This window comes from Eptatretus burgeri, chromosome 5 (genome assembly GCF_056783735.1).
Source record: "Eptatretus burgeri isolate ZD-2024b chromosome 5, Ebu_testis_v1, whole genome shotgun sequence".
Taxonomy (NCBI): domain Eukaryota; kingdom Metazoa; phylum Chordata; class Myxini; order Myxiniformes; family Myxinidae; genus Eptatretus; species Eptatretus burgeri.
Genome location: NC_140965.1, coordinates 9623760 through 9637757, shown reverse-complemented (window position 1 = coordinate 9637757; position 13998 = coordinate 9623760). Strand labels below are relative to the sequence as shown.

The following is a 13998-nucleotide window of genomic DNA, read 5'->3' as shown; positions in this document are numbered from 1 at the left end:
TGGAGCCTACAAGGCTTTTCTTTGTCCATGGCTCAATGGAGTACTGCTTTCCCCTCTGGACTGACACCCCAGCATATCATCTATTTCTCATGGATTCTTTGGAACCTAAAACTCTCAGCATTCTTGCCATCACCCACAATCTTGCTATAATACACAGACCGGTGTTTGTCTGTTTGCTTGTTTGTCGCACTACTCCTCCTACAGTTCTGGGCCAATTACATCCAGACTTGCGACAGATCTTCAGCATGACCTCAATTAATGTATGGGGTGTTTTTATCTTTGTCGGTGGTCTTGGGAAGGGGGGTGAATGTAGGGGTGGGGCGTGTGGATGCCAATTCTCTATGTAAATGTGTATTGTGTACCACCGCCTCTTGGTGGGGGAGGGTATAACAATTCTCCACCATTTACAATACCATACAGTATTCCTGTCCTCAAATTTTCCAGTGCAGTGAGGTGTTTTGAATTATAAGCAGTCGGTATGTTTTTGCTTATGCACATAACCCTGTGTTTTTTTGTGTTTACAGAACTGTCAGTTCCTGTACAGCGCCCACATAAAGGTATACGTCAGAAGAACCTGTTGCATGCTTGCAACACGATCGCCTGCAGGACGGACAGTTTGCTCGTGAGGCTAATTCACAATACCTGTTCTCACATTGCTGATGGGTAAGTTGCCTCTGTTATTCACTACCTCTCCTCTGTTTTAGCTCTTGCTGGGAAGGATCAGAGGAATGAGAGAGCAGCAACTCCAGGATGCACACGTTTTCCAGTAACCCCCTCCAAGTTAAACTTCCAAAATGCAGGATAACTGCACACCTCAACTCTTTTGTTGTTTTTTGGTTTTTTTTCTCCCATTTGTTCAACTGCCTTCCAGAAGCTGCTCTGTCTCACTCTTCTCCCAAAGGCTTCAATCAGCAGTGTACTGCCATCTCATCTCATCTGATTTCTCATCCTGATCCATTATCTATATTTTCAACCATTAACCCTTCCTAACCCATCTCTCATTGATTTCAGTGCTTCCTCCTTCTCCTTCTCCTTCTCCTTCTCCTTCTCCTTCTCCTTCTCCTTCTCCTTCTCCTTCTCCTTCTCCTTCTCCTTCTCCTTCTCCTTCTCCTTCTCCTTCTCCTTCTCCTTCTCCTTCTCCTTCTCCTTCTCCTTCTCCTTCTCCTTCTCCTTCTCCTTCTCCTTCTCCTTCTCCTTCTCCTTCTCCTTCTCCTTCTCCTTCTCCTTCTCCTTCTCCTTCTCTCTCTGTGCCATTCCTCTTGATTTATCACCTTGCTGGTCAAGCCCAATTGTTGCCCCGCAACCCCACTGTCAATTTTGCCTTGCTCTTCCATGAGCCTCGCTCTCGTAGAATAAAACTGGGGATGTCCAGCAGACCTACTAATCTAATGTCCTTGTGCAAGTAGAAGTGTGAAGTGCACTAAGTAAATGTGGAGATTGATTTGGGTAAATAAATGATACGATGTGGATATGACAGAGGGCTGTTGAGCCAAAGTGTCTGTTTACCTTCATAAATTGTCTTGTAAACCTTTTATAAGTTATAAGGTGAGAATTTAAAAATGGGGGAAAGCCTAAGAACACCATGTCCTCTTATAAAACATCACCTTCCCCCTGCCTCCACCCCCATCCTCCAAAATTAAATAAAACACTACATTTGACTGTTCATTTCATTCAGCTTAAATTTGTTTGGTACAAACAGGATTGTCCACCCCCAAGGTTCCATTCATTATTTTATTTGAATCATTGTTCTTTATCGAGATTCTTCTGCATAAATCCTGAAGTGAGAGCCTGCTCATTACGTCGAGTTTGACCGAATAGTCTCATTAGGTCTCTCCTCGGCTGTCTATAGCCACCGAAGTGCTCCTCGATCAGAGAAGTTCTCAGCTGCACCACTGATTTCAAACCATCTCCCAAATGTATATTTACAAATTACAAGAGTAAGAAAAATGGGATGTTTACACTATGGAGACTATAGGGCCCAACTCTTGACCTGCTTCATATTTCATTCCATGTACACAGACAGCTGAACAAGTTCAGCCTCCTGCAGGATATAGTATACATCACATGATCATGTGATACAAGAAATGATTGTGAGCATCATAATAAAGGCTGAAAAAAAATGTCAATTTCCACTTCACTTTACATGCTCTTGAGACTCATTATTTGAGCATGTCTGTGCGTTGGAGTTTACTCGTTGTTGGTTATTGAATCTGTCTGTAAGCCGGGTTTCTGTACATTATCATGCACTTATACTCTCCGTGTTTATTGTTAAGATGCTTCAAAGGCAAGGCTTTGTATAATCTTGCAAACTCGTAATCATAATGAAAAATGGAAGAAAAAAAAACAGCCTTTTTATAGCCATTTTTCCCTGCTGAGCAGGGCTTAGCTTTTTGCGGGCTCCATACAATCATGGTTCCCTTCTTGAGGAAATGTTTTATGGCTGGATGCCCTTCCTGACGCCAACCCTGGTCACCTCTTACGACACACAGGCATCTGGTACACCTACTCTAATCGGAGCATACACCGGGACCAGTACACTGGTACTCATTTTGCCAACCTCGGAAGAATGACAGGCTGAGTCAACCCCCTGGTGTTAATTCAGTGGAAAACAGCGCTCAAACTCAGGACCCCAGGATCCCAAGCCAGCCACCCTAACCACTAAGCCAACACCAGGCTTTTATGAAAAATGGAGGTTATTATAAAATCTATATAAAAATGAGCTGTGCGTGCGAATTCCACCCATTGATTGGACAGTTCGCCTGACTCCACGCACAATTTATATACGACTACCAATTGAGGAACCCTTCAAGAATCATCTTTTAGAACCTTTTTCTCAAGCAGCGCTTTTGCTGCAGAGGTTACACACATGTGCTATTATTTCTGACTATTTTCTCTTACAATTGTGACGAATTTCTTTGAAGTTGGTGATGGCATGATATAATAGGAGAGCAGAAAACGTTACATATGCCGCTGTTTCGATGTGGGAATGCCCGTTTGATTTTATGAGGGGGGAGGGTGAGAGTAAAGATGGGACAGATTTGGAGGGGGTGGTGTTGGGTACTTTTGCTGGGGGTGGGGACTTTGAAAGCTTGGGTATAGGGAGGAGATCGATGTCTTAAGGAGAGGACTCGGGGTTGGGGGTAGGGGGGGAGAGCAAAGATGGGGAAAAGTTTGGAGGGGGAGGCTGAGGCTTTTTTGTTGAGTTGTCAGAATTGCATGTGTGAGTTTGCAGTGACACAACCGCCCTATATGTAATGTGCTTGCACAGTGCCTTAAGAATGTATTCACACCCCTCGACTTTTGCCACATGTTGTGTTACAGCTTGAATTTAAAATGGATTAAGTTGAAATATTTTGTCACTGATCTACCCCATAATGATAAAGTATAAATATGTTTTTGGTATATTTTTACAAAGTGATTTGTTATCCACGAGGGAGGGGGGGACCAATTTGGGCTCCCACCACACTCCCCGGAATTGTAGGCCGTCGCACACGGATAATTTTGTTATCGAGTGCGAGTGCACAGAGTGGTAGGCGGGACCAGGTGGGTAGGCGGAGTCAGCGTCGTGTGTGTGGAGAAGAGGAGGAGGAGTCCAGCGATGACAACAGAAGGCGGAGTCGAGGTCCAGCTTGAGCGGGAGGTGAGGCAGGGCAGAGAGGGAGAAGGAGGATCTGCTTAGACCTTTATTGGCCCTGCGGTGCGGGGCGGGGGGCCACCCTGAAACTCTGTTTCGTCACCTGAATCGGGCGCTCTGATTGTCCCCGACCCCCCTGTGCGGCCCGGCCGCGATGGCCAGAAACCGCAGCATTCCACTTCCGGCAATGTTACCCCGAGCCATAAAAAAATGTCTTGCTCCGACCTCACGACATGATACGAATCGCCCACACCGAACTGCGCACCATGAATCGCCTTGCAAAACCCCCGGACCATGCTCTGACGACCGGCCGAGAGTGGCGTCGGTCCCGCACACCCGCTCGGGCGCCCCGTCCAGCGCTGGTCAACGTGCCCGCTTCGTGTGGGCCACCGTGTCCCAAGCTGTACAACATGTCTCCGCCCGATCGCAGCTTCGCTGGCCGTAGAGGTGAGAAAGTAAGATGTTATGGCAAACCCATGCACAGACAGTAAGATGTGTCCATTCTTGCCCCGCTCTGTATGATAACAAAGTGTCGCGAGCGTCGCACAGATATGCCTTTGAGAGCATGTTCCGAACAACATCTTCCATTCCGATCCGCCATTACGCACGTGGCGAGCGCTCGCCCGATTCTGCTATCGTGTGCACGGGGCAAAACCCGATCGATTATAATTAGTCCAGAAATGGGTTGAAAGGAACATGCCGCTTGCGCCTTGCACACTCGCATCCCGTGCAACATGGCGTGGGGTTGCCTTTCTATTATCAGCCTCGGTACACGTTCCTTGCAGCGTGGGCGTCATGTTGAGGGTGTTTCCTGTCCATTGGGTGGAAATTACCGCTGCATGTGGGTTTGGCAGGCTGTGTTTTCTACAGAGGGTTGTGGGTGTAATGCCTGCTGGCCCTTTTCTGAGGACCCATCTCCCAGCGAAGGGTGCACGTGGCTCAGATTTACCTCAGGAATAATCAGAAAAGAAGAGTAGAAATGACGTTGGAAATGAAATGAAGAAGAGATGGTGTAAGCAAACCTAGCTATGAGATCCGCGCAACGCACGTCTCTGTTGTCCTGCGAGACAAAAGGGAAGGGACTATCTACACATATATCAATGGAATAACTTTCTTGGGACCACTATCTGTTGGAGGCATGTGGTTCCGAAAACCGCAACAGTATCTTTGTTGAGAAGAGATGAAATGACAAACCTCTCTCAATGTTCTTGGCTGAGCATATCATTTTGATACCACTCATAGACGAGGTGGATTGTTATACTAATGACTTCCACAAGCAATGGAGCAAGCTTTGAGGTTGGGGGACACCACAGAAGAAAGCCAGTTACACTCTTTGCAAGAGATGAAATTGTTCATCGTAATATTACCAATGTTTAACTCTTTGGCTTGAGATTAAAAAAAATTTCACAGAAGATAGATTTCCAGGAGAATTGCCTTCTGTGTGTTTCCCACTGCGAGAGATGACGCGGTTCGATTGTCAAGTCCGAAAAGATCATTTCTGGACCCGAAGCTAAGTACCGGGAGAAAGGGAGGATTTCAATTTTATTTATTCTTTTTCCCCTTGTCCGTTTTTTTTATCTGAGTGCAGAGGCACCTCCAATAAGAATTTAGATTGAATTTACCTCACATTCTGCTTTTATTATTGCACTTGAATTATGACCATTGTAAATATTTGATTTTCATTTAAAAAAAAATCTTCATTTATTTAAGTTGCTTGTACCTGTTGTGGGTTAGAGTATAAAGCCATTGTGCGACCGTCTTGGTATGTCCGAACCATTAACCGTCCCGCACGTGCTATAATCTCTGAGGATCACTTGTCCGCCTCCAAGGAAAACCGCTCGGCGATCTGGCCTTGTCGGTGTTAACCTCCATCCATGACAATTGGGTTGGGGGAATTAACCTGAACTGCCACAGCCACGCCAATATGTTTTACAACATAAGAATGGGGTGTTTTCAATAAAAGATTGGCTTTATATTGATGTTAATAAACCAACAAGTTTGAATTTAACTAAGATGTTAAATAATAAAAAGGTTTCAAAGTTGATAAAATACAAAGCTCTTTACGAAATTCAGAAGAAATTTTTATTGGTTTTCTGTTGTAATTTTTTTTATTTTGGACACCGGAATATCGAGAAATCCAGATGAATATATGTATGATATTCTATGGGGAGGTGGTTCAAGGGTCGAAAGGGATGTTGATGAGAAAGATGAAAAGGAACACGTTAAAATATTAAACAGAGAAGGAATTTTGGAAAGGTTTGAGAAATTAAACCAAGAATTTTCAAAGTTTGATATAATGATTAAATCGAGTGTTTTGGGTGAAGAAGAGAAGACTTTGAAATTAGAAAAGTTTAATGATGAATATTTTGAAAAGGCAACAGCCTTAAATGAGGGAACAGATGTTTATACAACCTTTATGGTTGATAAGGTGCTATGTGAAGTAGAAGTGAAAGAAACCAGAGTTGGTGTCAAAGCCAACCAATGCTTGCCTGTTTATACATTTATCATTTTTAAAAGACTCGTCTAATAATTAATATTTTTTATAAAGCATTGCAGTGAAGTCTGATCCAAATAATTTTCAAGCAATATATGTATTTGTATTTTGTAATCAGTAACAAGAGCGCAAGTGAGCACAATATACGCCCGAACAAGAAGGTATATACAGAGTTGTGCTACTACGTGGAAAACAGCATCCTGGTTGCCATGGCAACCACTTTAGATGATGAACACATGTCACGACACACCATCTCCACAGTCTGTACCTACGTACCAAATATGAAACGTGAAAGTTGAAAACTTTCGGAGTTAGAGTGCGGACAGGAACGTATGGAAAACAGCATCATGGTTGCCATGGCAACCACTTTAGATGACGAACGTATGTCATGTTGGAGTGCGGACAGGAACGGATGGACGGACGGATGGACAGACAGACAGACAGACAGATGGACGGACGACCGGTATCACATAATACGCCCCAATATATATATATATATATGTATATATATGTATATATGTATATATATATATATATATATATATATATATATATATGTATATATGTATATATATGTATATATGTATATATGTATATATATATGTATATATTTATATATATATATATATATATATATATATATATATATATATATATATATATATATCGGGCGTATAAAAAATAGTGTGGTGGAGAAAAACATTAGAAAGGAAAACATAACTTGCACCAAAAACTAACATTTTCACGCTCACGCTCACGCCGGGGGTATCACTATAGCTCTCTGTTCTTCGAACAAGCGAGCTAAATATGAGAAAATTAGATGAAGAATTTTCAAGGTTAGATATGAAGATTAAAATGAGTCTTTTGGGTGAAGAAGAAAAAAAACCTCAAAATTAAATAAGTTGAATGATGAATATTTTAATCAGGTGGTTGCTATAAGGAAGGGAAAAAGACATAGATATAACTTTCACAGTTGATTTTAATCCTAAATAAATGAGAGATGAAAAACTGAAAATTATTCTAAAAGTGCTTTTGGTATTAAGGGCTATATTACAAATGATGATAGAAAAATCAAAACAAGTATTTTGTTCAAGTAAGCCTGTTAATATTTCTCATAAATAAATGAGTTATTGTCTCAAATGTAAAAAGAAAACTAATTCTAAAAACATCTCAAAAGTTAAAAGTAAAAATAATAGAGTTTATCAAAAAGGGATATGTTTAGTGTGTGGCTCTAAAAAGTGCCGATTCATCTCTAAGCATAAAAAAGGGGGAGATATGCAAAAGTTTTTATCATGAAGTAAATTTCCAACAACTGGAATACCAGGGGGATTACATCTACCAGGATATTCTTTCTCTGGTCCAGGCACAAACTTGGATAAAAGATTAGATGAAGCTAACAATCGTAAACCTTGGTCTAAACCTAAAAACAGAGTTGATGAAGTGTGTATGAAGCACGATATTGATTATGGAAATAGCACGACGTTGGAAGAAAAACACAAAGCAGATCGAGAAATGGTGTATAATTTGTCGTTGATACAAAATCCAACATTGAGAGATAAAGTTGATGGGTTTATCATGAAGACAATGATCAGTGACCGCTGACTTGATAAAGCCTGGTGTTGGCGCAGTGGTTAGGGCAGCGGCTTGGGATCCAAAAGGTCCTGAGTTCAAGCCCCGTTGGGCCACTGAATTAATACACCAGGGGGTTGACTCAGCCTGTCATCCTTCCGAGGTCGGCAAAGTGAGTACCAGTGTACTGGGCCGGTGTATACCCCGGTTAAAATAGGTGTACCATATCCCTGTGTCGTAAGAGGCGACCAGGGTTGCGTCAGGAAGGGCATCTGGCGTAAAACCTGTGCCAAATCACAATGCGGATCACATGGATGATCCGCTGTGGCGACCCCTAACGGGAGCAGCCGAATGAAGAAGAAGAAGAAGAAGAAGAAGAAGACAATGATCAGTGATAAATTTAAACTTGGACTTGTAAATTCAAAAAACTTATAGGCTTTAATAATGTCATTAAGATTGAAGAGCAATTAGCTGATGAATTACATTAAGCAATAATCACAAAGTTTAAAAGAAGGAAGGTTTATTCCAAAGAAGTTGATTACATCTGGACCGCTGACTTGATTGAACTCAATAATGATAAGGGCTACAGGTATGCTTTAACCGTTATTGGTTTCAGGAGTAGATATGCATGGGTTGTTCCTTTGAAAAAGAAGTGGTAATACTCTTATATTTGCCTTCCAACAGATATTTCATAAAAACAAGAGAAAACTTAATAAATTGTGGAGTGATGAGGGAACAGAGTTCCACAACAAAACATTTATGAATTTTCTTAAAGATAATGGCATTATATTATACAGCACCTTTAATAAAGGAAAAGCGGTTGTTATTGAACGTTTTAATTGCACCTTGAAAGAGAGACTATATAAAAAATTCACTCAACTAGGTTCTCAACAATGGGCATCTTTAATTCAGGACATTGTAGTTAATTACAACAATACAGGTCATTCTTCGACAAAATGAAAACCATCAGAAACATTTACAAAACGAGAATATGAAAAAAAGATTAAACTGAGAAAGCCTAAGTTCAAAGTTGGGGATATAGTAAGAATATATCGGTGAAATCACACTTTGAAAAAGGTTATACGGAACAATGGACAAATGAACTTTGAAAATCGTTGATGTAATAGATACAGTTCCTTGGACTTTCAAATTATATGATTTGAATCACGGGTTCATTTTATTCACAGGAATAACAAAAGGCAAAGATGATAAATTAAAAAAATAACAAATTCCACAAATTGACTCCACCCACACAGACCGTGCCCATAATCCCCATCATCCCCCTGCCCCATGTGCACCCCCACCCTTGACCCCCCACCTCATCCCACCCCCACCCTTCCCTACACACACGAGGAAGGGAGGGATGGGACAAAGGGGGGCAACGGGTGGTTGGGGGGGAGCGCACTTTCCCTTTTTGTCAGGTCAGGCCACATCACATCTGTGACTTGCTACAGCTATCATGTAAACCTGTACTAACCTGTTTCATGGTCAGGATGTCGGCGACTAAACCATCTCCCCACCAAGTTTTCTGGTGAGGAGGGTGTATGATATGGACACCCGGCAGGGTTAAAAATAAAACCTGTCGAAGGGCGGAAGAGCTCCTTGTGAGCCAACAGCCATCCATATGTAGTGCCCAACTGTGTCTGCAAACGTCCTCCTGCAGTTGGGTTACTTTTTTATTCAGAGGTTGGTGGCAGGATTTGCACTCCAGCCACCATAAACTCTTCATTCCTCAAAACATACTAAAATCAAAAATATCTGAAAACCCACTCCGTGGGAGTACCTCCAATGCAGCTGCCCTCTGCAGGGCAGCTCACCGAATGACGGGATTGGGGCAAAGCCTTCGGGACCCCCACTCTTTGATGAAAGGAGGAAAACCACGGGATAACCTTGCCGGGTTACATTGTGGAAGTGTGTGTCGGGGTGGAGCTGAGTTGTTGTCTACCATACGGTGGTGTCCTTGAGTTAACCTGAGGCAGTCCCTGTGGGTGGGTGCCTGGAATGTCATATCCCTAAGAGAGGATGATCACCTGTCTCTGTTATAATCTGAGCTCAAGCGTTTGGACATCGGTATTGCAGCACTCTCTTAGGTTTGGAGACTGGATTGTGGCAAAATCATGGTGGGTGGGTACATTCTATGCCACGCTTGAGTCTGTGATTGATCAGTGCCCCAGGCAAGATACTCTTCCAGTCTTGGGGGATTTCAATGCATCAACTGGAACTGATAGGGATGGTTATGAGACATGTCTTGGTCCCCATGGGTCTGGTACTGTGAACCAGAATAGCTCTAAGTTCCTTGACTTTGCAAGAAGTCATGGCTTAAGGTGGCTGGTTCATGGTTTCAGCACCCACAGGCTCATTGCTGAACTTGGTATTTCATCATAGGTGGTGTGGCAAAGGAGATTGACCATGTGCTTGTTGATGGTCACTGGAGGATGATCCAGAACTGCAGGGTCTAACGGAGTGCTATGTTCCTCAATACCGACCACAGACTTGTTGCATCAACTGAAGTTGCAGCTTAAATCCGGAAGAGTGATACCATCTCAGCCTTGGCTGGATGTTGACAAGCTCAAGGATGAGAGGGCAGCTGAGGAGTTTGCCAAAAGGCTAAGTGGGGATTTGGGAGGCTTGGGTGCTTTGGTGAATCCTCAAGAGTTGTGGAGTGCCTTCAAGACCACCATCCTTGATGTTGTTGGTGGATGTCTTGGAACTCACCAGGGGGCGAAGAAGAAATTTGTCTCTCAAAGGAAACTGGATACCATTGATCTGAATGGCAGAACTGAGCTGTTCAGGTCGCTGAGGTGTAAAACTATACATGTGCTCAGGGTGAACAAGGAGACCTATGTGCAAGGAATCCGTGAGGGGTCGAGCATCACCTGTGGCGAAGTGATTCTCATCCTGCTTACAAGGGAATTCACGCATTCCATTCCTCCAAGCCTGTCCCTCGGTGTTCGGCAGTTAGAGCAGAGGGTGGTTGCCTCTTGACAGCGGAGTCCGAAGTAAAGCCCTGCTGGGCCGGTTACTTTGAGCGGCTGTAGCAGGCTGATTCACCAGCTGTGTCAAGTTAGATGTCAGGGTGTTACTTTCCCCATTGCTGACCCTCCAATCAACTGTGATCTACCATCGCTTGTGGAAACACAGGCTGTGGTGAACCGGTTCAAATGGGGTAAAGTTCCTGGGATATGTGGCATCCATGCTAAACTTCTCAAGGCTGGTGGAAATGCTGTACTTGTGTCATTGCATGAAATTCTGTGCTCTGCCTGGAACACAGGCATCATCCCAAATGACTGGAAGAAGGGCCTTGTTGTCCCTCTCTGGAAAGGGAAGGATGATCGCCAGGACTACAACAACTATAGAGCGGTTACGCTGCTCTCAGTGCCGGGCAAGATCTTTGCTCGGATAATTATTGATTGGATTCGCCACCATCTGCGTGAGCATCAGCGTCCAGAGAAGTCAGGCTTTACACCAAAGAGGTCAACGATTGACCATATCCTTGCTCTTCGGATCCTCACCGAACACAGACGAGACTTTCGGCAGGGGCTCTTTGCAGCCTATGTTGATCTCTGTAAAGTGTTACATTCAGTGAATCGGGATTCCCTCTGGAGGATTCTTGGTCTTCATAGGTGCCACCAAAACTGATCAATGTCTGAACTATATTCTGGTACTGAGCATGCTGTGAGATGTGGTGTTACCATCTCTGACTTGTTTCCAGTTGTTACTGGAGTTCATCAGGGATGTGCACTGACAAAGGATAGGTAGGATAAGATCAACCACTGAAAGCTCCGAGTGCCACAAGGGAAGAAAGAAGAAGAGCCTTTTTGTTCCACGGAAGTGAGCTGCAGCTCTACTTAATCGTCCTCAGTAAGAACCAATGGCTCATCACTCATCACCATGCTAGAAATGTCGCAAATCTTTAATTATATACCCGTTGGAGTGTTCATTGTCACTCCTGCACATGTTTGCCATTGAATGGGGCCAAAAACAATTAGCTGTTCAAATATGGGGTAACTTTGATTGTCATTTAAACTAAAACAATGAAATATATTCTTTACTAGTAGTAATGCCCGGCGTTGCTCAGGCTAGCAATAAAGCCCGGTGTTGCCTGGGCTTTCTTGCAAATTTCCTGAATAGGGGTTAGCGGTTAGGGTTAGCTGTTAGGGTTGGCTGTTAGGGTTAGTGTTAGGGTAGCTAACCCTAACCCTAACACTAACCCAAACCCTAACCCTAACAGCTTGGCGTAGTGGAGGTAAACAGCGCCCGGGGCAAAGTGGAAATTTGCGTCCCCCGTAGGCCTTAAACTTGAGTGGATTTGAATGGAAAATCCCATAAGGGACATCGATTTATCGATTTTTTTCGAATATCGGAAGTGTTATGGAAATTTTTTTATTGCCAATGACCTAAGTTGGACCAAAAGCCATAATCGTACCGAATTTGAATGGAATCCGTTGGAGTTTGTGAAAATGCATCAAAACGAATTTTGAGGGGCCTCTTCAGGAAGACAATAATATCATTATATGTGCCAAATCTTGTTTCATTTCATGCAGTAACAAAAATCTGATGGTGGAACAAAGAAAGGGCGTGCCGAAATATTAATATAGATTCCCTGTGCAGGTGGTTTAGGTGATGATGTTACATTACAAGGTGCAGCTCCAGCAGGTCCCCAATATCAGTGTTTGCAAACCTCACCACCATGTTCAGCTTTGCTAGGAATTTGATTGGCAATAAGTGTTCGAAGTATCCCCAATTGATGGATTCTAGTATTTCCTGATATTAAATTTCCATTTAAAATTATACATTGGAAAGTATACACCCATCAACTAAACAAAAATTTACTTTTGCAGTGCCGTGATTACCTTCAGGGCCTAGCTGGTTTGGTTGTACGAGATTCTTTCATGAAAGCGTTAATTTATTGGAGGGATAAAATCGAGAAAAATTTATGAAACTTCCCATTATGATCTCACCTGGGAAGTGTTGAGACACAATTATACAATAGGTATATGAGACGTTCATGTGTATGCAAATCTCCTTGCATCAACTTGCAAGTGATGTAAACCGACCGTCGTGATGAGCTGCCCGCCCAGGAACATCACCCCGCAGTGGTTTCGAGATGCATGTAGGAACTGGTAGGGGGGCTGCTGGAAATGGGGGTCCAGACACAAAGCCTCACACTGCAAGCATTGCAGGTCCTGTATCATGCAATCCTGTTCTCCTCCTAACATCACTTAAATGTCCACAGAATCAGAAAATAATAATGTTTGGCTCAATTAATAGAAATGGCTTCACTGAACACTTAGTCGTATTTTTTTTAAATCTTGAAACGAACATTTTAATGTTTTTTGTTGTCCTGGTCTGCTCAAATAGCCCCACCCCTCTCCCAAACGGCGATGTGAATACGTCATATATCACGTGACCTGCTACGTCATTTCCAGAATACTTTTGCTTCAGGACTTATGTTTACGTGTGGCTTTCATACATTCTGAACATTACTGAGAATGCCATCTGGATATATTGTTGCTGGTTGTAGCAATACATCCACAGATAGTGTGAGCATGCATCTATTCCCACAATATCCATCTGTAAGGAAAATATGGACAGCCAAGGTAAAACTGACCAGGTGAAAGTGGCGTGGCCCAACTGCTTCAGGCGTCATTTGTAGCGCCCATTTTGAAGATGATCCGTACTGAACAACATTGGCCTGTGTTCCCAGTTTGGGATGAGTAAATTGAAGTGATTGAAAGCCGACGCGATCCCCACGAAGATTAGAGATAATTCCAATCAAATGGAAAAGAAGAAAATGTACAGAACAGCTGCGGAAGAGTGTGAGAACCTGAGGGTAAGTATGGTTATTTATTTACCCAGCATTTCGATTTAGTATCGATCATGATCGCCACTGTCACGTCGTCGAGACCAAGAAACACAGAAACTAGCGTTGATTATGGATTGCCACTATCGCTCGTGGTGCTCATTTTAATCAGCCATCTTTGAACCTCCTCTTCCTGTTGTTGTTGTTGTTGTTGTTGTTGTTGTTTCACAGCATCGTGACAGTACAGTGGAGTTACCTGGATTCAAAAGTATCCAAACACAATACAAACCATTATCATGACATCCCTCCCGCATTTGAATAGGAAGACTGTACATGAGTTTACTGTTCAGTCACATGAGCGACTTGACCTTCCAAATTTCCCAAAACAAATTCACAACATTCAATTCAACATTTCACCTTCTTGCATTAAATCTCAATTGTATTCATTCTTTATCAAATAATTAGAATGTAACAAAATCTTTGTATATCCTTGGCATT

At 42.8% G+C, this 13998-nt stretch overlaps 1 protein-coding gene across 1 annotated transcript in view; it reads left to right on the top strand.

The window, feature by feature from the left end:
- The first annotated feature begins 572 nt into the window (after positions 1 to 572).
- The window catches only part of MGAT4C (MGAT4 family member C), a 55216-nt gene continuing 41790 nt past the window's right edge, over positions 573 to 13998 (top strand). The window contains exon 1 of the mRNA XM_085880653.1: positions 573 to 663. The gene's annotated coding sequence lies outside the window, so the exon portion shown is untranslated. The remainder of the gene's footprint in view (positions 664 to 13998) is intronic.